Source organism: Berghia stephanieae, chromosome 3, assembly GCF_034508935.2.
Source record: "Berghia stephanieae isolate SIO BIC M18660-M18661 chromosome 3, UCSD_Bste_1.3, whole genome shotgun sequence".
In the NCBI taxonomy this organism is placed as follows: Eukaryota; Metazoa; Mollusca; class Gastropoda; order Nudibranchia; family Aeolidiidae; genus Berghia; species Berghia stephanieae.
This window is the reverse complement of record NC_088362.1, coordinates 95,853,400-95,865,132: the sequence shown is the minus strand read 5'-3', so window position 1 is coordinate 95,865,132 and position 11,733 is coordinate 95,853,400. Positions and strand designations below refer to the sequence as shown.

Here is an 11,733-nt window from a genome sequence, read left to right as displayed (position 1 = left end):
TTTGATGTAGGGCCGAATGTGAAAGTAGAAAAGCGGGAATTTTAACCATGTCCTCGTTCGTATCCAAAAGGTAACGAGAGAAAAGAGTTGTTTTGCGTCTGGCCGCCGCCGCTGTGCACATAAAACCGCAAGGATAAATTAACGAAATCGGAATGACGATAGGCTAACAGGAAGCGATAGAAAAAGAGGGTGTTGGTAGGAAATTGGAAAAGGTAAAGGGTGGGGGTGGGGGGGGGGGGGGTTTTTAAATAGAGAGCACTTCCGTTACCTCTTTCGTCCCGTTTTGAATTTGATAACGGTTGTCAGGTGAATTTATTGTTCGATGGTAAAATAAACATTTTACAACAGTATTTCTATGGTGTCCGGAAAACAAAAACAGATTTTAAAAATAAATTTTAAAAAGGAGTTTTCATATAGTGTAATATACACTACTATATGTGCTCGCCACTAAAATGCCTCGAAGCGTTTTTCAAGGGATCCCCCTCAAAGCAACATTTCACTCGTAGGACAAGAGTTAAGCCTTTGATGTGATAATACGATTGTTGTTGACACAAAAAACGCTGTGACCGTCAGATACTCGTTTTAAAATGAGTGTTTGTGACAGTGTCATTATGATGATCTATCTATCAAGGCCACAAAGTCCTCGCCGCATTCGTGTATGGTCGCGAACCCGCCCGGTAGCTTCGTCACAACTCAACGCTCGGCTCGAAGGCGAGTCAGAAGGTGAAGGTCATAGGAACCACAAGACAACAAAACCGACTACAAGGTACCGCATAGCTGACAAAACAGCTTTTCTCAATTTGACCAGAAAACCTCTATATTATATCAATTGAAGGAAACAACCCCTATCTTGTCAAATGGTCCAAAAGCCAAGACTTTTGTGCGGCTATGTGGTCTAGTGGTATGACACTCGCTTCGGATCGGAAGGTCCTTGGTTCGTGCCTCGCGCTCGGCGCATAGTTGAGTCCTTGGAAAAGGCCTTTTACTCACATCCTCTCACCATACTCGGGTGTCAAATGAGTACCTGGCCGTTAACAGCGTTGTCTTTATCCGAAAAATTATAATATCGCCTATCAGGCGTCATGTTCCGTCCTATATGTTAAATGTTGCTGTTGTCAGGGATCCCTTGTAAAGCGCTTTAAGCACATTTAGTGAATATTGCGCTATATAAAGCTCAATTACTTTTTTTTTAATGGATTTTTTTGTCTGTAGAAAATCTTGTAAAATTTTAGCCATAAACGCTGAGCTCCAACATGCCAAGAATTCGTAAATTAGACTTGGAAAAAGGGAGAAGTGAACGAGCTTCAATAAATCTTAGTTCTCTCTAAATTTCTTTTAATTGACTTTACATGTTAGATTTGCATGTTGGTTACGTCTGTTTTGGCGGAAAGCATAGGGATCAATAGTGTGGTGTCCAAATACTGGTTCCAATCGACTTGGAAGTGTGAAACAAGCGCCCACAGAGGACTAAATCCATAGATTGTGCAACTGATCCTCCAATTTTATACAATGTGTCGCGATCAGTAGGAAAAGTGGCAAATGCAGACATGAAGTTAAAAGTCTGATAAGCCTACCGATGCAAAAGCCGGCTGGTGCCTCTTTCATACAATTGGATTCAATAGTCTGATGTCACGTCGCCCAGCAACGGCGGCCATCGTGGTTCTAAACAAATAAAATCGGTACTTTTTATTCTTCATGCTGGCTAGAACTTTTCATATTATGTCTTGTGATCAGAATGTGTAAAAGTCAAAACATGATCATGGTCCGGAACAGTCCGGAATCGCCTGAGCCGTCCGGATGTCATCTAAAGCATTCTCAAGTTATCCGGAGACCCTCAGATCTGTCCGAAGCTTTCCATTAGCCGTCCCTAGGGGAGGCCTTCCGAAAGCTCCTCGTGCTAGCATTTCTTTCAATTTGTATTTTCACCTTGGATATTTTGTCATGCGTTTATTATTCAAAGCATTTTTAAAACTCTAGAACAAACCTTGATAGATTAGTGAAAGTTTAAACTTTCCTAATACGACTATGGTTTTGGTTTTCTGTTGCCAATTTGTTTTGTGAAGTATTGAAAGCAGTCCGAGGTTGTTTTTTGTTTTGATTATTATTTTTTTCTGTTAGGGTTAGCTCGAGATCGGATGATTTTTTTTTCCTATTATGGTTAGTCATAAGTCTTAGTAAAGGTGCTAGGGTGTTTGTTATTCCTGTAAGGGTTATTTAAAAGTACTATGTTTTATTTTTTCTTTGGCCAGTTGAGTGAATATTTGAATTGTTTCCCTTAGCACGAGGAGCTTTCGGACGGCATCCGGACGGCTTCTGGAAAGCTTCAGACAGCCCTGAGGGCATCCAATCTAGCCGACCCAACTACCCAATTACAGATGGGTGTTGTGGACGTGTGAGGCGGGGTGGGGGGTATTCAGGGGGGAAAATTTATCTCGACTTCACCCTGGGTCGATCCTGTTCCCTTTGAGTAGGAAGCGAGTGCTCTACCAATTGAGCGTTCGGGACTCCAAATGGATATATCGGTTGAGTAAAAATGTAGGTAAATATACAATTATTGAAAAAATAGAATGTTAAAAAAAAATAACAAGCAAAAACTCAAAGCAAAGATTGTTTGGATGACTGCCCGACACGACGGAGGGTATAACAAGGGAAGTAATCGGGTTATTAATATCCAGTAGACATAATTTAAGATTACGTTACCCTTGATTTTTGCTTAATACTTAACAATTATTTTATATTATTATTATTATTATTATTATTATTATTATTATTATTATTATTATTATTATTATTATTATTATTATTATTACTGTTATTAATATCATCATTATTATTATTATTATTATTATTATTATTATTATTATTATTATTATTATCATTATTATTATTATTATTATTATTATTATTATTATTATTATTATTATTATATTATTATTATTATTATTATTATTATTATTATCATTATTATTATTATTAATTATTATTATTATTATTATTATTATTATTATTATTATTATTATTATTATTATTATCATTATTTTATTATTATTATTATTATTATTATAATTATATTATTATTATTATTATTATTATTATTATTATTATTATTATTATTATTTATTATTATTATTAAAAGACCCAGACTTTTAATGAAAATTGACAGGGTAATAAAATGATTAATTAAGTACAACAAGGACAGGGGCTTTATTCCGCAAACATTCTCGTGTATTATGAACTCCGTCGTCATATTACGATTTCTCCACCCCATTATAGTTTGGTATATCATTATTATGTACAAGCCATTGGGGTTTAGATCCTCTTAGTCAAGCTATAGATAGAATGAAGATGACGTCACTCAAGCCTTTGTTATTGTATTTTGCCATCCGCGTTCATGAGTAATTCTCACTAAACTGTAGTAACCAGACTATAAATGTTCAAGGATACACACAGTTTTGTGTATCGGTCCGTTATACTTCCGGATGGCAATGTTGTGAGTTTCTTAGCCAAGCGGATACTATCTATATTCACCAGTTACCTGCTGTACTCGGAAATAAAAACTTGAATTTCATAAATTTGGCCAGAAATCTCATCTTTCATAAATATTGATCGATCCATATTTAACGGACGAGTTTTCAGACCAAAATTTGAAATGCGTGTTTTTCTGGCACGGCCATGAATGGGTTAATGATAATATTTTACGTGACGGCTTTATCACCGTGACCTATTCTTACCAGTGAATCCAATACTGTGCGGATTGCCTCGCCAAAGCCGTTGTTCTAAACCGGAAATAGTTCCCACCTGATGAGGACAAGAAATACCAATCGCGATTAAAGTAAATTGGCGAAACGGATTCAGTCACGTTTTCATGACCGTGAGTTAAGAATAGCAAGAGTAAGGACCAGACACTTGCATGCTCTTAACTCAAGTCAGTCCTAGAGATTTTTGCTACTTTTCGAAATTGGAAAAAAAATGTATTAAAAATGAGCAAGTACATAGACCTGTCTAGATAGTTTAGTTTTATTCAACTATCATTAACATTCAAAATATTAAAACATTAACTTTGATACTACGCCTATAATTTGTCTCAGAAAAATGAAACAAATAGGCATGGGGTAAAAGTAACCCCGGGTATACTACGGATATAGTCGGCGTTAGGGTTGAATGAGTTAAATAAACTGCTCGCCTATCTGTTCTTATTCTGTCGGCCAAAACTGTCATATCCAACACACTGACTTTGCTGTTTCAGCGGCTTTCACGATTTCTGAGCAGAGAATCTCCATTCCTGTCTGATACAGTGCCTCTGATGTTGCTGAGGTCTATTGAAGGCTGGTTTTCCAAAACTCGTTCAGTTGATTTTTCTACTTTTTGAGATTTTCCATCCGTGAGATAAATTGAAATGTAAATTTTACTTTAAGCACCAATTGTCACAAGAATTTCCTCAGATTTGTGTGAATTTTAAGTTAAAATATGACAGGATAATAGACCGAATGAGACATTTTAGGCGAAATATTCCTCATGATCTCAAAATTGAAAAAAACCTGAGTTGGGGAGTTTTTGAAAACCACTCTTCAGTTGATGCTAACCTTAGGGTTGGTAAATTTTTTAGATCGTTGTCGAGTGCTATTGGCAATGAGATGACTGGGCGTCCATTGTGTGTGACACAACTTTATTTGCTGGTTTTCAGGATCTTGTCTCAGGATATGTCCAAATAGGCTCCACCTTGCTTTAAATATTTGGAGGGAGATCGGTGTTTCATTACAATTTTGGTACAGTGCTTTGTATATTATTTTTGTATGGTATTTAATTCCCAGTACTGTTTGTTCTAAGTTGTTTGTGATGGAATGTGTCCATTTGATAGTCGTCTGATTTTATCATTCCCCATGTTGCACAGTTGTAGGGGAGAATTGATTTGACCAGTGTATTATACAACTTAAAAGTCAAAACATGATCAGATTTATGTTTTTCTTCTCTGGATACACTTTTATGCTCGTCGGAGAAGTATTTCATAAGGGCGTCCTCCATTTTCCTGATAGTTACGAGGAAAGTGACGTGACAAATATCAGAGTAGCATGTCCTAGAGTAGGATGCACTCTTTGTTCCTTAATGACCATATTTGAGCTATATTATTTTGTCCTACTCCATGTTGTTGCGATATATTTGTATATACCCTTACTTATATATCAGTAATAAACTGTTCTCTCACATTCTATCACTTTACGGTAAGGGTGGGCGCTAGTCGATATGGGCCAGTATCGAGTACCTACTGTATTGACTAGCCTAACAGGAACCAGTATAGAGCAGTATAATTAGGTGCCCCAAACGTAAACAAAGGTCTAGAAGCACATGGCAAACCACATGTTCCTGTCTTGACAGCTGAAGTTCCAATGTAAATTATAGAAAAAAATAACCTTTAAAATTTGGCTGTTAGGTGGCAAAAGAAACACATATTCATAAATACTCGATCATGCATCAAATAATGTCTAGATATGGATATTTTATGGAACAAAAGGTAAAATTTATCAAAAGTTACAGTCTATCTATTTTTAGACCAGAGCAAATTATTGCGCTGGTGTGAACAAAACGAGAATTATTCGGAGCCTGATTTTCAGAATAATTTAGTCTTATATTATTATTTCTGCAACTGTTAGATTTTATGTAAACATATTTCAATACTGAAAGGGTATTGCCTACAACTCAAACTACAAAATTGGGAGACCTATATTGTGCGTAAATTTTTCCGGTCCCTCACGAAAATCACTAGCAACTTGTTATTGTTTACGTTTGGGGCACCTAATTATACTGCTCTATCGACACGTACTGATAATTATTAAGTATTAAGCAAAAATCAAGGGAAATGTAATCTTAAATAATGTCTACTGGATATTAATAACCCGATTACTTCCTTTGTTATACCCCTCCGTCGTGTCGGGCAGTCATCCAAACAATCTTTTCTTTGAGTGGGGCTGTTTGTTTTGTTGTTTTTAAAACAAATTTTACATTTTTTTTGCAGGTTATTTTTTAAACATTCTTTTTTTCAATAACTGTATTTACCGAATTTTTTACTCAACCGATATATCCCTTTACTAAGACTTATAACCATAATAGGAAAAAAAAAATCATCCGATCTCAGCTAACCCTAACAGAAAAAAAAATCAAAAACAAAAAACAACCTAGGACTGCTTTCAATACTACACAAAACAAATTGGCAACAAAAAACCAAATCCATAGTCGTATTAGGAAAGTTTAAACGTTCACTAATATATCAAGGTTTGTTCTAGAGTTTTTAAAATGCTATTATATTTTGACAAATTGAATAAATAAACGCCTGACAAAAGATCCACGGTGAAAATACAAATTGAAAGAAATGCTAGTACGAGGAGCTTGTCGGAAGGCCTCCCCTCCGGACGCCTAATGGAAAGCTTCGGACAGATCTGAGGGTCTCCGGATAGCTTGGGAATGCTTTAGATGACATCCGGACGGCTCAGGCCATTCCGGACGGTTCCGGACGGCAATTAGTAGGGCCGTATTAATCTGGTGTCCCTTCTAAAACACAACAATATTAACACATACATATAGGTAATACGCTTCGACAATCATGACGTCACTTCCCTCCTCATGACGCATGGTAACTTAGTAACTGGCTCTAAACTATCGGAACAATGGCGGACGCCCTTATGAAATACTTCTCCGACGAGCATAAAAGCGTATCAAGAGGGAAAAAAACATTATAAATCTGATCATGTTTTGACTTTTACACATTCTGATCACAAGACATAATATGAAAAGTTCTAGCCAGCATGAAGAATAAAAAGTACCGATTTTATTTGTTTAGAACCACGATGGCCGCCGTTGCTGGGCGACGTGACATCAGACTATTGAATCCAATTGTATGAAAGAGGCACCAGCCAGCTTTTGCATCAGTAGACTTATCAGACTTTTAACTTCATGTCTGCATTTGCCACTTTTCCTACTGATCGCGACACATTGTATGAAATTGGAGGATCAGTTGCACAATCTATGGATTTAGTCCTCTGTGGGCGCTTGTTTCACACTTCCAAGTCGATTGGAACCAGTATTTGGACACCACACTATTGCTCCCTATTCAAAAACAGACGTAACCAACATGCAAGGTTATGTGGTCTAGTGGTATAACACTCGCTTTCGGATCGGAAGGTCCTGAGTTTGAGCCTCGCTCGGCGCATAGTTGAGTCCTTGGAGAAGGCTCTTTACTCACATTCTCTCACCGTACTCAGGTATAAAATGAGTACCTGGCCGTTAACAGCGTTGTCTCTGTCCCAAAAATTTGTAATATCGCCTGACAGGCGTCATGTCTCGTCCTACATGTTATGTGTTGCTGTTGGCCAAGGACCCCTTGTAAAGCGCTTTGAGCACGTTTAGTGGATATTGCGCTATATAAAAGCTCAAGTAAGGCTAACATTTAAAGTCAATTAGAGAAAATTTAGAGAGAACTAAGATTTATTGAATCTCCGTTCACTTCTCCCTTTTTTCAAGTCTAATTTACGAATTCTTGGCATGTTGGAGCTCAGCGTTTTCTGGCTAAAATTTTTAAAGATTCTCTACATACAAAAAAATAAATTTAAAAATTGTAATTGAGCTTTATATAGCGCAATATCCACTAAATGTGCTCAAAGCGCTTTACAAGGGATCACTGACCAACAACAACATTTAACATATAGGACGGAACATGACGCCTGATAGGCGATATTACAATTTTTCGGATATAGACATCGCTTTTATGGTTCACACAATATACTTTTATGGGTCACACAATATACTTTTATGGTTCACACAATAGAATTTTATGGTTCACACAATAGACTTTTATGGTTCACACAATAGACTTTTATGGTTCACACAATAGACTTTTATGGTTCACACAATAGACTTTTATGGTTCACACAATAGACTTTTATGGTTCACACAATAGACTTTTATGGTTCACACAATAGACTTTTATGGTTCACACAATAGACTTTTATGGTTCTCACAATAGACTTTTATGGTTCACACAAGAGACTTTTCGTAATCTTATATATTCTATTTATGATCATTTGTTATATATCAATGGAAACCTCATACATTTCTCTATAAAAATGTTCATTTCCACGCCCTGTATAAAATGAATTTGCAAATTTACACAACTTCATTAATATCTTGTGTGCCTCCTTTGACTTGATATAGGAAAATTACTCGCTTTTGCATGGACAAAGTTAACCGTGAAATGAACTCTGCATTGTGATTATTCCGGGGCATCTTGGAGAAGCTGGTCTAAATTACCTCCATTTTGATAAGGACAATAAAGACGATGTACTTCTTTCTTCATAGTATCCCTCATATTCTGGATTGGATTCATGTCACGACTGACTGATGACCACAACATTGCTTAAAATGATTGTTCTCTTAAAACGCCTTTCGTAATTCAAGTCATGTGCGATATTATTATTATTATTATTATTATTTATTATTATTATTATTATTATTATTATTATTATTATTATTATTATTATTATTATTATTATTATTTATTATTATTATTATATTATTATTATTATATATTATTATTATTATTATTATTATTATTATTATTATTATTATATTATTATTAATTTTTATTATTATTATTATTATTATTATTTATTATTATTATTATTATTATTATTATTATTATTATTATTATTATTATTATTATTATTATTATCATTATTATTATTATTATTATTATTATTATTATTATTATTATTATTATTATTATTATTATTATTATTATTATTATTATTACTATTATTATTATTATTATTATTATTATTATTATTATTTATTATTATTATTATTTGTCTATGTAAATATTGTTGTTATTACCATTGTTGTATATTTTGTGGTTATTAATGATATCATTTTATTATTTGGTTCCATTCACTACTTTTTACAACTTTCATATATGTCGCCCTCAAATGTTATTATAAATTGTCGAAAGCCTGAGAGTAAATAAACTTACAACTCTAATCTAAACTCTGAACCTTTCAAGCATTGGGAACTCTATCTGATTTCCTACTTCCAAGTTTACGTGATATATTGAGATAGAATTAAAGTAAAGGACAGAGCAGTCGTGACGTCACACCTTCTATTTTTCCGGTTCCAAACTTTTTGGAAGTGTGTATGTAACCAGTCCTTCGGTAGACTAATATTGTAAAATTGAGTTACATTTTGAGACAAAAGGTAGCATAACTATTTTAGTAACCGGATATGTAGGTAGTTTATTATAATTACGTCAACTACCGAGAATGGATTATATTTATTAATACCTGCACCATCACTTCCGAAATCAGATGATCAATTACACAAAGTATTTATCCAGTCCAACGGGCGACTGGTTTCACACTTTCAGAGATATTAGAATCTGTTGGGTTTTTTTTTTTTGACGCCACATTTTTTATGTTCCCAATTAATGAGAATGATAAATTATTTATTCAAAGGATACATTGCAAAGCCAACTCGCCCCAGTAAGGGTTTTTATTTAGACTCAAAATATAGGCCTAGTATTTAATTTCACAATCATCAGATTCATCCGAACATTATACCGTTTTGAGAAGATTGGTCACAAAATAATTGTACTTACTGGACTTAGAGCGCGACTCCATGAGTTTGAAGTGATTTATTATCGTTAGATTTGACGTGATGTTTATCTGCTTTGACAGATCATGTCAGAGGTTTCCACTTCGGGAATTTCTATTTGATATTCTGCCATCCTTGTCTATTGTACATCAATCGACGGGAGACACTAATGTTCATTTGTTTTTGGCGAAGGAAGGATTAATTTTTTAAGAAGGCAATATTTCAATTAGGGAGAGTAACTATTTTGTCTATGACAGCATCCGTCCATCCATGAAAATGCCACCGCATCCGATTATTTGCGGCCGCATAATTTTGCCTTTCGTATGTCTTTCCCGCATTTTTCTTTTTTTTTTTTTAATTTAATTTTTTTTTAATTCAAAAATAAAGAAAATAAATAATTGCTGCTCAATTCCAGTGGTTTACATTACCTGATTGTAGCGGCCATACTATTAACACCAAAATTAGACCAGACCATTGGGGGGGGGGGGGAAGCGCAAGCCAAGAAAGTCGCATTTGAAGTTTCTGCGTAAAAAAAATGGGCCGTTTTGTAAGACAAAGACACGGGACAGGGATGGAAAGTGGAAAGTCACCCCTAGGACTGAAGTAGGGTTTCAGGGTATAATTCTGCTGTTTTCCATAGTTGTAACAAAATTAATCAATCAAAGGTTTTCATAGAATGACAGCCATTGTGAAAAAGGGATAATAGATAGTTTTTGTGACGACATCAACTTAATTATTAAGCTGCTTTCTGCTGTAAACACGTCAGAAAAGTAGAACATAATCTACCAATATTATGTGATATTATACTTGGCTTGGTAATGGCTCTAGTATTGTGGATTGTTATTCAAGTTTAGACAAATGAAGAAGATTTAGGTAAACCCATTTGGATTGTTCCCTTTATGGAGCGTGAAGAAAAAATTCATTAAGTTTTGTTTTTTTTTTAATTAGAAAACAAGACATTAGAGTGTTTCAGCAGATCATTTTGGACTTAGTATTAGACTTAAGACCTATCTATCACATGATCGCTGTCCTATTTAAAATTGGAAAACACCATGTGACGTGTGCAAAATTTAGGTCCTGCCTTTGACCGCTCACCTTCCATAGCAAATTATAGAAAAAAATATCCATTAAAATGTGGCTGTCGGGTGGCAAAATAAACACATACTCATAAATACTCAATCATGCATCAAATCATCTCTAGATATTGATATTTTATTAAACAAATGGTGAAATTTATCAAAAATAAATGTCAATCGATTTTTAGACCAGGGTAAAGTTAATTATTCAAAAATTAATGCGCTTGTGTGAACAAAACAAGAACTATCTGTAACCAGATTTTCAGAATAATATAGACATATTTATTGAATTTAACTACATTAAAATTTTATTTACACATGTTTGCTTTAACTGAAAGTGTATTATCTATAATTTAAACAACAAAGACGGAAGATCTATTTTGGGCGCAACGTTGTCCGGCTTCTAACGTTCCTAATCAGCAGTCAGCAGCAATGAACCGGAGACCAAATAATTTAAAGGTACGGTTTCATTTTCAGTGTTTGAGTTTGTAATCTGCATCGATGGTTTTAAAAGGTAAATATTTAGTTCAATGTTAACACGTAGTAGCTTTCCGGTCTTTAACTCTGGATGTTTCACTCGCATAATTCTAGAATGCTTTGTAGATGTTTTTCATCTAGTCTACGATTCACTTCGCATTGTCAGTCACTAGTACTTGAGTCCTAGTAGACAGCTCCACTCACCGAGATTCTCACTTACAAAGTTGACGTCTCCTTCGCTCATGTCTGCTTCATGTTCAAGCAGTGACTGATTCTGATACTGTTTGAGGAAACACACTTTTCATAATAATAGGTGGATAATAGTTTTAAATTGTCGTGTTGTGTGTAACAGCTACAATCTAGAACGTCTTGTGTATCAATTCAATCATAATTTAACCCCCCCCCCCCAAAAAAAAAAAAAGAAAAGAAAAAAGCAGAACCCCCATTTGTAGGTTGGAATGTCAACAGAAGCAAAAATAAAAATAAAAAATTAAAAATCAATAAGTAAAATAAAAGAAATCCCATCTGTCGTAGTGCGTCGCTTTCA

General features: G+C 34.6%; 1 pseudogene; it reads right to left on the bottom strand.

Annotated features, from left to right (window-relative positions):
* Positions 1-2,799: 2,799 nt before the first annotated feature.
* LOC144966922 (uncharacterized) lies at positions 2,800-10,078 on the bottom strand (annotated as a pseudogene).
* Between the last annotated feature and the right edge of the window lie 1,655 nt (positions 10,079-11,733).